The sequence below is a fragment of the Lissotriton vulgaris genome, chromosome 12 (assembly GCF_964263255.1).
Source record: "Lissotriton vulgaris chromosome 12, aLisVul1.2, whole genome shotgun sequence".
Taxonomy (NCBI): Eukaryota; Metazoa; Chordata; class Amphibia; order Caudata; family Salamandridae; genus Lissotriton; species Lissotriton vulgaris.
In genome coordinates, this window is record NC_141700.1 from 743,425,008 (window position 1) to 743,439,885 (window position 14,878).

The 14,878-nt window shown below is 48.9% G+C and overlaps 1 pseudogene; it reads left to right on the forward strand.

Annotated features, from left to right (window-relative positions):
• The first annotated feature begins 7,840 nt into the window (after window positions 1-7,840).
• LOC147678533 (vomeronasal type-2 receptor 26-like) overlaps window positions 7,841-14,878 on the forward strand; it is a 45,392-nt pseudogene continuing 38,354 nt past the window's right edge.

The following is a 14,878-nucleotide window of genomic DNA, read 5'->3' on the forward strand; positions in this document are numbered from 1 at the left end:
TGACCGTCTTCCTGGTCTCGGTGGGGATCCACCGGAAGATCTTCCGTAGCATGCGCAGGATGTTGAAGCACGACGAGGAGACGGCGTTGACTTGTCTGGTCATGGAGAGGGAGGAGTCCAGGATGAAGCCCAGGTTGCGTGCGTGGTCTGTCGGTTTGGGTGCGGTGCCCAGGGCGGGGGGCCCCCAGGAGTCGTCCCAGGCGGAGGGCGAGGAGCCCAGGATGAGGACTTCCGTCTTGTCTGAGTTCAGTTTCAGGCGGCTGGTCGTCATCCACTCGGCTACCTCTTTCATCCCTTCGTGAAGGTTGGCTCTGGCGGCGGCGGGGTCGAGCCATAGATCTGCTGTGTAACTCAAAGCACAGATGTGCAATATACCTCGAGCCATAGATCTGTTCTGTAACTCAAAGTACAAATGTGCAATATACCTAGAGCCGTAGATCTGCTGTGTAACTCAAAGCACAGATGTGCAATATACCTAGAGCCATAGATCTGCTGTGTAACTCAAAGCACAGATGTGCAATATACCTCGAGCCATAGATCTGTTTTGTAACTCAAAGCACAGATGTGCAATATACCTCAAGCCATAGATCTGCTATGTAGCTCAAAGCATAGATGTGCAATATATTCGAACCATAGATCTCCTGTGTAACTCAAAGCATAGATGTGCAATATACCTCGAACCATAGATCTGCTATGTAGCTCAAAGCATAGATGTGCAATATACCGTACCTCGAACCATAGATCTGCTATGTAACTCAAAGCACAGATGTGCAATATACCTCGAACCATAGATCTGCTGTGTAGCTCAAAGCACAGATTTGCAATATACCTCGAACCATAGATCTGCAATGTAACAAAAAAGCATATATTTGCTATTTAATGGTTGAACCTATATAACCTCTGTAGCCTGACGTTTAGGTCACCTGCCTTTGGTCTCTCACCTTTATTATCTGTCACCAAAGGAACAGGTCTGATGTCTTAGAAATGGGCTTGTACAGTCTTTGCTCTTGTTAAGCAATTACGATGTGTGTAACTTGTGTTAGAGCATTGTTTTTCTGAGGTTATGACTCATTCCTAACTTGATACGTACCCCTCCAACCCATAACCTGAACCTGTAAAATATTTTAATATTTGGCAAAGCTGTGTCATCAAAGTCAGGAAAACCTCAATCTGCTACAAATGTCCTAGTATCTTAACTTCACATCAGTGGCGTAACGAAACTTGAGGGGGCCCCCCTGCAAACTACATGGAGGGGGCCCCCCTCCCATCCTCCGTGCCAGTCTAGAGCGCTCAGGCCAGCGACCCGCCATACTGCAGGGGATGCGGGCGATTGTTATGCCACTGTCACCAATCCAGCCGTTGCAAGTAACACTGAATGGTGGAGTTAAAGGTTGGGCTTAGTCTGCCAGCAGGCTATCATAGGTGGCGGTCCATTCATTACAGGGTCCCTGCCATCAGTACGCCGGGGAAGTTTGCCCAATGTTATGTGGGTTTCCTGATGCAGACTCCTGTCATGATATACAACATCGGGCCCACTCATCGTTTAGTTTTGACAAAAGTGCATCCACTGCTCCTTCTCATTTCCGTTTTAAGACATTGGACAAAGCTTCAATGCAGTATTTCAAAAGCAGATGTAACCACAAAGAGCACATTTTGCTAATACATTTTTATTTTTATTAGACAATAGCAGTCTTAAGAGGCATTGCATAGCTTCATACACACTTTGACCCCAATTCCATCACAGTCTCTCTCTCTCTCTCTGTCAGTCAGTATCTCTCTTTCAGTCAGTCAGTCTATCTCTCTCTGTCATTCAGTCTCTCTTAGTCAGTCACTCTCTCTGTCAGTCAGTCAGTCTCTCTCTCTCTCTCTGTCAGTCTGTCAGCCAGTCAGTCTCTCTCTGTCAATCAGTCTCTCTCTCTGTCAGTCTATCACTCTCTGTCATTCAGTCTCTCTCAGTCAGTCAGTCAGTCTCTCGCTCTCTCTCTGTCAGTCAGTCTCTCTCTGTCAGTCTTTCTGTCAGTCTCTCTTAGTCAGTCTCTCTCTCTTAGTCAGTCTCTCTCTCTGTCAGAGTCTCAGTCTCTCTCTCTGTCAGTCAGTCTCTCTCTGGGAGTCTCTCTATCAGTCAGTCTCTGTCAGTCAGTCTCTCTCTCTCTATTGGTCAGTCTCTCTTTCTCTGTCAGTCTCTCAGTCTCTTTCTCTCTCTGTCAGTCTTTGTCAGTCAGTCTCTCTCTGTCAGTCAGTCTCTCTCTCAGTCAGTCAGTCTCTCTCTCTCCCAGTCAGTCTCTCTCTCTCCCAGTCAGTCAGTCTCTCTCAGTCAGTCATTCTCTCTCTACCCCAGTCAGTCAGTCTCTCTCTCTCTCTGTCAGTCAATCTCTGTCAGTCAGACTCTCTCACTCAGTCAGTCTCTCTCTCTGTCAGTCTCTCACTCAGTCAGTCTCTCTCTCTGTCAGTCTCTCACAGTCAATCGGTCTATCTCTCTGTCAGTCAGTCTCTGCCTCTCTCTCTCAGTCTATCTCTCAGTCAGTTTCTCTCTACCTCAGCCAGTCTCTGTCAGTCAGTCTCACTCTCAATCAGTCAGTCTCTCGGTCAGTCAGTATTCAGTCTCTGAGTCAGTCAGTCAGTCTCTACTCTCTCTCCACTCTCTCCATTCTCTCTCTCAACTCTGTCCACTCTATCTCTACTGTCTCTCTCTCCACAATCTCTCTCCGTCTCTCTCTCTCCACTGTCTCCCTCCACTGTCTCCCTCCACTCTCTCTCTCTCCACCCTCTCTCCCTTCTCTCTCTCTACTCTTGCTCCACTCTCTCTCTCTCCACTCTCTCGCTCCACTCTCTCCACTCACTCTCTCTCCACTCACTCTCTCTCCACTCACTCTCTCTCCACTGTCTCCCTCCACTGTCTCTCTCTCCACTGTCTCTCTCTACTCTCCACTCTCTCTCCACTCTCCACTCTCTCTCCACTCTTTCTCTCTCTTTCCACTCTCTCTCTCTCCACTCTCTCTCTCCACTCTCTCTCTCCACTCTCTCTCTAAACTCTCTCTCCACTCGCTCTCTCCACTCGCTCTTTCCACTCGCTCTCTACACTCGCTCTCTCCACTCGCTCTCTCCACTCGCTCTCTCCACTCGCTCTCTCCACTCTCTCTCTCTCTCTCCACTCTCTCTCTCCACTCTCTCTCTCTCCACTCTATCTCTCTCTCCACTCTCTCTCTTCACTCTCTCTCTCTCCACTCTCTCTCTCCACTCTCTCTCTCTCTCTCCACTCTCTCTCTCTCCACTCTCTCTCTCTCCACTCTCTCTCTCTCCACTCTCTCCAGTGTCTCTCCATGCTCTCTCCACTCTCTCCCCACTCTCGGTCTCTCCACTCTCTCTCTCTCCACTCTCTCTCTCTCCACTCTCTCTCTCTCCACTCTCTCTCTCTCCACTCTCTCCAGTGTCTCTCCATGCTCTCTCCACTCTCGGTCTCTCCACTGTCTATCTCCACTCTCTCTCCACTGTCTACTCTGTCTCCACTGTCTCTCTTCACTCTCTCTCTCTAGCCACTCTCTCTCTCCACTGTTTCTCTCCACTCTCTCTCTCTCCACACTCTCCCACTCTCCCTCACAAAGTAGTGTGCGTTCCATGGGTGTCCACAGAAATGTTTCCAGGGGGGGCACATTTTTAACTACATCACCATCCCCCTTGTACCCTTCTCCCCTCTGCCTTGCACCCTTCTTGCCCTCCCTCTTGCACCTTTCTCCCCCTCCCCCTTGCACTCTTCTCCCCTTCCCCTTATACCCTAGTCCACCTCCGCCATGCACCCTTTTCTACCTTGCACCATTCTCCCTCTGCCTTGCACCCTTCTCCCCTCTGCCTTGCACCCTTCTCCTCTCTGCCTTGCACCCCTTCCCCCCTCCGCCTTGCACCCTTCTCTACCTTGCACCCTTCTCCTCTCTTCCTTGCACCATTCTCACCTCTGCCTTGCACCCTTCTCCCCTCTGCCTTGCACCCTTCTCCCCTCTGCCTTGCACCCTTCTCCCCCTCCGCCTTGCACCCTTCTCTACCTTGCATCCTTCTCCTCTCTGCCTTACATCCTTCTCCTCTCTGCCTTACATCCTTCTCCTCTCTGCCTTGCACCCTTCTCCCCCTCCGCCTTGCACCCTTCTCCCCTCTGCCTTGCACCCTTCTCCTCTCTGCCTTGCACCCTTCTCCTCTTTGCCTTGTACCCTTCTCCCCTTTGCCTTGCACCCTTCTCCCCTTTGCCTTGCACCCTTCTCCTCTCTGCTTTGCACCCTTCTCACCTCTGCCTTGCACCCTTCTCCCCCTCCGCCTTGCACCCTTCTCTACCTTGCACCCTTCTCCTCTCTTCCTTGCACCCTTCTCCCCTCTGCCTTTCACCCTTCTCCCATCTGCCATGCACCCTTCTCCCCCTCCGCCTTGCACCCTTCTCTACCTTGCACCCTTCTCCTCTCTGCCTTGCACCCTTCTCCTCTCTGCCTTGCACCCTTCTCCTCTCTGCCTTGCACCCTTCTCCTCTCTGCCTTGCACCCTTCTCCCCTCTGCCTTGCACCCTTCTCCCCTCCACCTTGTACCCTTCTCCCCTCCGCCTTGCACCCTTCTCCCCTCCGCCTTGCACCCTTCTCCTCTCTGCCTTGCACCCTTTTCCCCTATACCTTGCACCCTTCTCCCCCTCCGCCTTGCACCCTTCTCTACCTTCCACCCTTCTCCCCTCTGCCTTGCACCCTTCTCCCCTCCACCTTGCACCCTTCTCCCCTCCACCTTGCACCCTTCTCCCCTCCACCTTGCACCCTCTCCCCTCCGCCTTGCACCCTTCTCCCCTCCGCCTTGCACCCTTCTCCTCTCTGCCTTGCACCCTTTTCCCCTCTACCTTGCACCCTTCTCCCCCTCTGCCTTGCACCCTTCACTACCTTCCACCCTTCTCCTCTCTTCCTTGCACCCTTCTCCTCATTGCCTTGCACCCTTCTCCTCTTTGCCTTGCACCCTTCTCTTCTCTGCCTTGCACACTTCTCCTCTCTGCCTTGCACCCTTCTCCCCTCTGCCTTGCCCCCTCGGCCTTGCACCCTTCTCTACCTTGCACCCTTCTCTACCTTCCTTGCACCCTTCTCCTCTCTGCCTTGCACCCTTCTCCCCTCTGCCTTGCACCCTTCTCCCCTCTGCCTTGTACCCTTCTCCCCTCCACCTTGCACCCTTCTGCCCTCCACCGTGCACCCTTCTCCCCTCCGCCTTGCACCCTTCTCCCCTCTGCCTTGCACCTTTCTCCTCTCTGCCTTGCATCCTTCTCCCCTCTACCTTGCACCTTTCTCCCCCTCCACCTTGCACCCTTCTCTACCTTGCACCCTTCTCCTCTCTTCCTTGCACCCTTCTCCTCTTTGCCTTGCACCCTTCTCCTCTTTGCCTTGCATCCTTCTCTTCTCTGCCTTGCACCCTTCTCCCCTCTGCCTTGCACCCTTCTCCCCTCTGCCTTGCACCCTTCTCCCCTCTACCTTGCACCCTTCTCCCCTTCCGCCTTGCACCCTTCTCTACCTTGCACCCTTCTCCCCTCTGCCTTGCACCCTTCTCCCCTCTGCCTTGCACCCTTCTCCCCTCTACCTTGCACCCTTCTCCCCTTCTGCCTTGCACCCTTCTCTACCTTGCACCCTTCTCCTCTCTTCCTTGCACCCTTCTCCTCTTTGCCTTGCACCCTTTCTCTTCTCTGCCTTGCACACTTCTCCCCTCTGCCTTGCACCCTTCTTCCCCTCCACCTTGCACCCTTCTTCCCTCTGCCTTGCACCCTTCCCCCCTGTGCCTTGCACCCTTCTTCCTCTCCCCTCTGCCTTGCACCCTTCTCCCCTGTGCCTTGCACCCTTCCCTTCTCTGCCTTGCACACTTCTCCCCTCTGCCTTGCACCCTTCTTGCCCTCCACCTTGCACCCTTCTTCCCTCTGCCTTGCACCCTTCTCCCCTCTGCCTTGCACCCTTCTTCCCCTCCACCTTGCACCCTTCTTCCCTCTGCCTTGCACCCTTCTCCCCTCTGCCTTGCACCCTTCTCCCCTCCGCCTTGCACCCTTCTCTACCTTGCATCCTTTTCCCCCTCTGCCTTACACCCTTTTCCACCTCTGTCTTGCACCCTTCTCGGCCCCACTTTCCCTCTCCCTGCGGACGCCCATGGTGTGTTCTAACAAGAGTGCTTACCTGAGGGAACCATTTTGCTGCCTGTCCCTTCTCATGTGAGCTTTGACCTGGAGAATACTCTGTCTGGGGGCCCCCACTCCCAGCCTTGTCAGGGTCCCGAGCACTTCTCTGTGCTGTCTCTTGCTCTTGCTCTCTGAGGCCCCCCCCCCTCCCTTGTTCCTGTCTCTTCTCTTCTCTTGTGGGGTGGGCCCCCCACCCCATCCTTGTCCCTGTCTCTTCTCGGATGGGGGCCTGTCCCTGTCTCTTCTCTTCTCTTCTCTTGTGGGGTGGGCCCCACACCCCATCCTTGTCCCTGTCTCTTCTCTTGTGGGGTGGGGTGGGGTGGGGCCCCACCCCATCCTTGTCCCTGTCTCTTCTCTTCTCTTGAGGGGTGGGGCCCCCACCCCACCCCATCCTTGTCCCTGTCTCTTATCTTCTCTTGTGGGGTGGGGCCCCACCCCATCCTTGTCCCTGTCTCTTCTCTTCTCTTGAGGGGTGGGGGCCCCCACCCCATCCTTGTCCCTGTCTCTTCTCTTTTCTTGTGGGGTGGGCTTTGTTTATCGAGAGGAGAGAGTGGGAGCCGGGCTCTGTGCTGCCTCAGAGGAGCAGTGGAGACTGCTGTCTCTGGGGCCCCCATCCTCTTTCCGGGACTGCCTCTGGCCCTGACTGAAGAGAAACAATGTATATTGATACTTTGTTTCTATTCAGTCAGAGGGAGGGGGCGAGGGGCTCCGAGCAGGCTGCACCTGCTTCAGATGCAGAGGGAGAGAGGCTTGCTAGTTCAGTGCAGACCTCTCTCACAGCTCTCAGAAGAGCTGAGGGGGCCGGGCCCCCTGGCCCCCCCCCCCCCTGGGGCCCCCTTCATTAACTGTAGAGAGTGAGGCCCCCGCACTGCAGGGGCTGTGGGGGCGTTTGTTACGCCCCTGCTTCACATTTGGCCATGAGAATGAGACAAATTCAAGGTCAATGTTATATTTCCAACAATTGCAATTTAGAAAAAGTATCATAATTTCCCAAATAATTAATTTGTCTCTTTTATTTGTCTCTGCTTCTTTGCCTCTGAGTTACAAAGATGAGCATTCAGCAGCTTTTTCTGGGTCTGTTGATGCCCACGCTCTCTGCATCCGGATGTCTCTTCCACAGGCCACGGGTGGCTGGTTTCTCAAGAGATGGAGAGATTCTGATTGGCGCCATTGTTGCAGTCCATGGCGATAGATTGGTCACCCCTACATCCTTCACTGATTTGCCTTCATCAGTCACTTGTCAGAAGTAAGACTGTTTTTAAGTTGTCATAGAGATCTGTGGATTTCATCATTTCAGGAAAGTTAGGGGCACATTTACAAGCCCCTATCGCCACGGCAACATCACTTTTTCTGACATTCCTGTGCCAATAGGAGTTTTGCCTAATTTACAAAGCAGCGTTAAGCCACTTAACATGGCTTAACGCTGCCGATGTTATGTTGTTATGTTAAGTAATTTATACCGCGCACGTACACCGGGACGGTTTCTTGGCGCTCATAACAAACATAGCTATCCAGGGCAGAGGAGTTACTCAAAGGCCGCCTTGAAAAGGTGAGTTTTCAGAGTTTTGCGGAACAACTCATATGAGGGGCAAAAGCGAAAGGGAGAGGGGAGGGAGTTCCAAAAGGAGGGACCTAGAAAAGAGAAGCATAAACCACCGTGTTTTTTACGGCGAAATGATGGAGTGCAAAGAAGATTGTCAGCAGAGGAACGTAAATTGCGGGTAGGAAGGTAACGCTTAAGCTTGGAGGAAATGAACTCAGGAGCCTGGTTGTGCAAGGATTTGAATAGGGTGCAGCCGAGCTTGAAGGAGCACCGTTTAGCCACTGGGAGCCAATGAAGGCTCTTCAGGAGCGGGGAAACGTGCTGGTGTTTGGGTTGATGGTACACCAGGCGGGCAGCCTGGTTCTGGATCAGTTGTAGTTTATGAAGTTGATAGACAGGGATCCCCACGTACAAGATGTTGGCAAAGTCAACCCTGGAGATGATCAAAGCCAGTATAACCAGTGTGAGTGCTTCTCTGGTCAGAAATCTACTGATCTTGCGGATTCTGCGTAGTTGGAAAAAGCAGGACGATGTTACTGCTGAGATCTGAGGTTTCATAGAGAGATCCTCACGGATGATCACTCCTAGGCTTTTCACAGAGCTGACCGGGCTAGGGGGGAGACCCAAAGAGGGGGGCCAGTAGTTACCATCCCAAGGATTGGTAGGACCGCCCACCAGTACAAGTTCCGTTTTAGACGGATTCAACTTGAGCTGGCTGTGCGCCATCCAATCAGAGATGAGTAACATAGTTGTTTGAAAATTGAGGCGGGAGGAAAGTGTGGTGTCCAATGGGAAAATCAGTTGTAGATCGTCGGCGTAGTTGTATATTGTAGCGGAGGAATGATGAAGGGAAGCCATGAGTGGTTGCATGTATAGATTGAAAAGGAGGGGGGAGAGGGCAGAACCTTGGGGGACACCGCAAGTGAGGGGAAGAAAAGAGCGGGGGGCCGAGTAAATAAGGCCCCCCTTTCACGCTATGCTTAGAGCGAAAGGGGAGGCCAATGGGTGTTGCAACACCCATTGATACTGACACTGCCTCCCATTTATAAGGGAGGCGTAAATATGAAGGCAGCACCAGAATTAAGACCAGGGAAAAACCTGGTCTTACCCTGGTGCAAGGAGTAGAAATGTTTCATTTCTCCTCGTTTTTGCTGTTTCCATGTGTGTTGCCTTCTGCAGCACACATGGAAAAAGACAAAGGCCAATTATTGTTTATGCGCAGGAAGGTCCCCCTTCCTGCACACAATCATTTGTAAAAAACAAAGCTGTTTTGCAACTTCTAGAAGTTACAAATCAGCATTTAAATATTTTTTATGTGCAGGAAGGGGGACCTTCCGGTACATAAACAATCTTCCCTTGTACACAGACACCCTTGAGGGTGCCTGCACTGGTGCTAGGCTGCTAAGTGTAACACCTGCTTATATTCTTGAAAAATATGGTGCAGCCCTGCGTTACTGAAGTGGTGGAGTGAGGCGTTAAGCCAGGAAGGTTAACGTCTCACCACTCCTCTTCCCTGGTAAACATGTCCCTTATAGTGTGACACATGAGATTGCTTAGGGTTTTTAGCTGTCTCTCTGTTTTCCTCAAATCACATTATAGTTGAGTTTATGGAATAACTATCATGGGCAAGAACATAAACGCAGCTTCTTCCATTGAACCATCATGAAATTAACTACACCACACAAGTGAACCACGGCAGTACTGTACATTTTGTGAGTGTACATAACATGCACACATTTCCCTCTCAATAATTCTCTAGTCCTCATTTTTTGCTGCTCTAAACTCGAACCACTTACTAACACCTTTATCTTTACCTTCATCACTCTCTACCCAACTTCCCACTACTTCCACAAAACCTGAGCCACCCTCAACATCTTGTGCTAAGAGTTTAGTTTGCTGACACCTTTGACCTCTCCGGATGTAAAACTCAACTTTCACTGAATAACATTTGCTGTTTACATATTTTACCACTTCAAAACTCAACTTCCACTGGCTAACTTTAGCTGTTTACACATTTTACCACTCCAAAACACAACTTCCACAGGGCAACTTTGCTCCTTACATATTTTACCACTCCAAAACACAACTTCCACAGGGCAACTTTGCTCCTTACATATTTTACCACTCCAAAACACAACTTCCACAGGGCAACTTTGCTCCTTACATATTTTACCACTCCAAAAGACAACTTCCACAGGGCAATTTTGCTGTGCACACATTTTTACCAATCCAAAACTCAACTTCCACTCTGCAACCTTTGCTGTTTGCACATTTTACCACTCACAAACTCTGTTCCGTTACTTTTTATCAGCCTGGAATGTTCTGATCCATTAGAACAGACATGCAGAAACATTGATGGAGACTAATACACCGAGTTAAAACGAAATAAATAAATGTAGGGCCAAGGGTCAGAATCAGAAACATGAAACAGTGCAATTATGAGACATAAAGTCAGAGGGAGAAGAAAAGAGGTGAATTTCATTGGCTTCTAATGTAAATATAATTGAGTATTCATTTTATACTTGTGCTTTAGGTTCCATTTCCAGAATTACCAGCGCATTCAGGGTATGGTATTTGCCATCAATGAAATCAATCACAACCCCCGCCTTCTGGCCAACGTCACCCTGGGCTACCGGATATATGACTCGTGCACTGTGCTTCGGAGGACCCTGGACGGGACCCTCTGGATGCTGACGGAGAGGGAGGATCCTGTGCCAAATTATCGATGCCACTGGGGCCCCCAACTGGCGGCTATTATAGGAGACTCGGCGTCCACTCGGTCCATCAGCATGGCCCACCTGTTGGGTCGGTACAGACTGCCACAGGTACCCCAGTAACAGGGATGTCATTGGGTGGCTGAGTGAAGACAATTCCTTAATGGTATAAGACTCTCAAATGTATACATATCACTGGGTCCAAACTTGGGTTACAAATCTGCACAATGTTCATCAGAAAGTTACAAGTTTAGTTTTCTGTTGTTATTTGTCGTTAAGCCCAGTATGGAAAATCCCAAATTTAATGCAGATCCATTAATTCCTTTGATAATAGTTGACAGACTTGCATATACATTGACATATGAGAATTGGGTTTAAGGTGCAAAGTGCATGTGCAGCTGGCCTGTGGATAAACACTGCTGCGCTCATACAAAGGCTACAATCAGCAGTGGCGGACTGCATGCTGGGAGTGTGCATGGACTGGGCCATGGCTAGGCACTGCAGTCAACCCCCATTGTCAATGGCAACATAAAGTGATGTACCAGGTTGACATTGTTGACAGATATGTAAATTGATACTTGTATAGTGCACTACTCACCCGCAAGGGTCTCAAGGTGCTTGTACGCATACCACTGTGGAACCCATCCTGGCTTTTGCTGTGAGGCGTCCACTCCTGGCCCCCCTCAAGGTGGAGGCCAGGCATCGTTAGCGTTGTGGGGGCCGTTGTGGAGATTAAGAAAGCTATTGCCAAGAGTTGCAGAGTGGGACTCCATGATTGGAATAGGCACCAAGGCGAGAATTATCAGGTCCGTGGAATTTTGAGCCCAAGACCTGCCGAGGCGGGGAATTGAACCCTGGTCCCGGGCTAGACCTCTGCATCAGGGTCTGTCGCTCTAATCATTGAGCCACACATCTCCACATAGATACATAAATAGCTTTTGCTTTCTGGAATACACACTAAAAATGACCCTTGCTATTCCATATGTGAACATTGTTAAATTGTTACTTGAATAAAATCATTAATAACATAATTAAAACACACAGATGAACACAGCTGAATGCCATGAGGAATGTGGGAGTTAGCTGATGACAAGCTGTCCAAGTGGGTTACTCAAGCAATTTCTAATAGGCAGCAGTAACCATATTTTGGTTGAACCGAAAAAAATAGTTACATTAATTGCTGGTGAAAAGTTAGCTAAGGGTACCATTACATCAGGTACACCAAGCAGCATGAGAAATAGGGGCACAGTACTTAAAAGCAACTTTCATGAATCACAAACCCACCATGTTACAGTTGTCTAATGGCAGTGTTGTATTAATTGTTCCATAAATAAAAATGTATGCTGTAAAGGGGTGGTGGTGGTGTGGACAGTTACTTTACAGGAAACACAACCAAGTGGGCTACCCAAAAAGCTCCGAGAAGTTATGCCCCTATTTACGTTTCTCGTAATTGCTAAAATCAGTGCATTTTGAGAAATAGTTTCATGCATATGAAATGCAGGAAATTACACTGCTTTTCTGAGTACTCTACAAAGTGTCAAATTCTCTAAAGTACCTGGAAACAGGCATCAGTTACATGCATTACATTACCTATTGCAACAACACATCATCAGTAGGGTAAAACTAACCTGTGCTCTAGCATTTAAAGTAACAAGGCACCATTACTAGGGTGTTTAGTTCTGTTTGGTTTTAGCTATCTTTGGTCCTATATGGGATGTATGTCATTACTACGCATGCTTTTACAACGCATGCCATTACCACGCATGTTTTACAACGCAAGTCGTTACAACGACTTGCGTTGGGGGTGCTGGATAGTGAGTAGTTTAATTTACTATTCCAACTCCAGTCCCCGTGGATAGTAGGGAAGGTTTTGGATAGTAAATTAAACTATTCCCTATCCTACAGCGCCCCCAGCGCAAGTCGTTGTAACGACTTGCGTTGTAAAAGTTACTTGGTAAAGGTAGTGCGTGGTAAAAGTTGCGTTGTAAACGGTGTTCCCACTTATATGTCAACATACCCATTGTAAAAATGATAACATCTTAAAACATTTCTCAACAGGTCAGCTACTTTTCAACAAGTCCCCTCTTGAGTGACCGGACTCAGTTCCCATCCTTTTTCCGGACCATCCCAAGTGATGACTCCCAGGCTCGTGGCTTGGCCAAGTTGTTGGTGCACTTTGGTTGGACTTGGGTTGGTCTCCTGGCTGTAGACAGTGATTATGGCAGACAGATGGTCCACATTTTACAGCAAGAGCTCATCCAGGGCGGGGTCTGCGTCGCCTTCTCAGAGAGCATCCTTACTAGCCTAGCAGACAGAAATGCCTTTCACGTCATTCAAGTGATCAAAACATCGCTAGCAGTAGCTGTTGTCATAATATCCTCAGACTACGACATAGCACCAGTTGTGGATGAAATGGTGAGGCAGAACATTACTGGCAAAGTCTGGATAGGCAGTGAGAGCTGGTCCACCTCTACTTTCTTTCCCATGGAGAAGTATGCAGATTCCTTGCTCGGATCCCTTGGCTTTGCCATACACAGTGGTGAGATGTTGGGCTTTCAGGACTACCTCACCAGTGTTCAGCCTTCACAATCTCCCGGTGATACATTGATTAGAATCTTTTGGGAAGAAGCTTTTGGCTGCAAATGGCTCTATGAGGAAAGCATGTTGAGCTCTTGGGATAACAACACTGTCCCATGCACAGGATCTGAGAAGTTTGATAACTTTAAAGTCAATTACAATGAAGTCTCTGACCTAAGAATTACCTATAATATCTACTCTGCCGTATATGCCATTGCTTTGGCATTGCAAGACTTGAGCAACTGCCATCCAAGGGACAGCCCTTTCCTCAATGGGGCCTGTGCAAACATTTTGGATTTCCAGCCTTGGCAAGTAAGACATTGTATGCATTCTAGTTGCAAGGTCTTTTAAAGTGATTTAATCTGATAGATTTAACACGTGTTTTGGGCTCGTCAAGTGAATAGCAATGCGGAAACACAGTATGTTTTAGGAGATGTCAAGAGTATGTTTTCTTGAATTAGGCCACATCTAAGACCATCTAAACATGTTTTTAGGGCTTACAGATTAAATAAGCAATCCAATAAAGAAACACAAGTGTACCCACTTTAAAATCCCTTTATAAATAAAGAGGGAATAAAGAGGGAGTGGGGGTGCTCAGAGCCTTGAGCACCATGCAAGTGTGCCATAAAAAGAAGTGTGCTAAATTCATTTAATTTGCATCTGCATAATTAAGCAAACTTTTGGGAAAATTATCCATAATTGCACACAATGGAAACCAGCCTTTTGGCTCTTAATAATATGATAAACATCCTAGTATCAATTTGGAAGTATGTATTCTGGGTTAAAAAAACAGTGTTAAAAATACAAGCATCACTTACGGCAACTGCTCGCATTCAAGTTGTTCATAGTGTTCCAGGACACGCACGCTAATTTTTTGACACCTGTGGTACAAAATGGCATGATGTGGCATATTAGTGTAATTTCTGGAATTGCTGTTAAAGCAGCAAGGGCCACATGTATGATCGCTACATTTTGCAAGTGCATAATTGCAACTTTTTTTGACTTGCATTTAGGTAGTCGCAAAATAAGAAGTACAATAGTGTTTTTGTCACTTTTTGCAATTCCCAGTGGGTTGCAAATGGACCTGCCTCATTATTATTTATTCAAATGACACACAATTGATGGACGGAATGCAGAACAAATCAAAACATTCACCCCCAGTCAAGATATCTGGGTTAAATCCATCTTTCTTTTGCTCACCATGCCACCCCAGTTTAGACCTGGCCATATGCAAATCAGTCTTGACGCTGTGCCTCATGGGAACAGTCCAGCCCGAACTGCCAAGCCAGGTCCTCCCTAGACTGGAAACAAGCATCTTAGGACTGGTTTCGAGGTCTCACCCTATATCAGCCAGGATAGCTTGATTCCAGTGGCATAGTGAGCCCTGGACCCATATCTGGGCATACCTGCCGCACTTAGGGCGAGAAAGCAACAATGGATTTAGGCCCGGATCTCTGTACTGGGGTGAATGTATGATGTTGTTCTACATTCAGTCCATCAATTGTTGTTTTTGCATATGTCCCCCCGAGTTGGACTGGTATGCCGAGACGTGGGTCCTGTGCTCTCCATGCCACTGGAGTCAAGCTACCCTGGCTGAAGAGGGGTGAAACCCCAAAACCAGTCCAAGGATGCTTGTTTCCATTCCAGGGAGGACCTGGCCTGGCAGTTTGGGGTGGACTGTTCCCATTGGGCACAAGGTCAAGACTGATTTGCATATGGCTGGGTTCAAACTGGAATGCAATGGTGAGACAAAAAAACAATGAATTTTGGAGCAGGTCTCTGCACTGGGGTGAATGTAGGATACAGTTCCCGGGAATAGATATAGAGAGTTAGCATGAAGTATGAGGAAGATGGATGCCTGAGTGAAATTGACTAGGA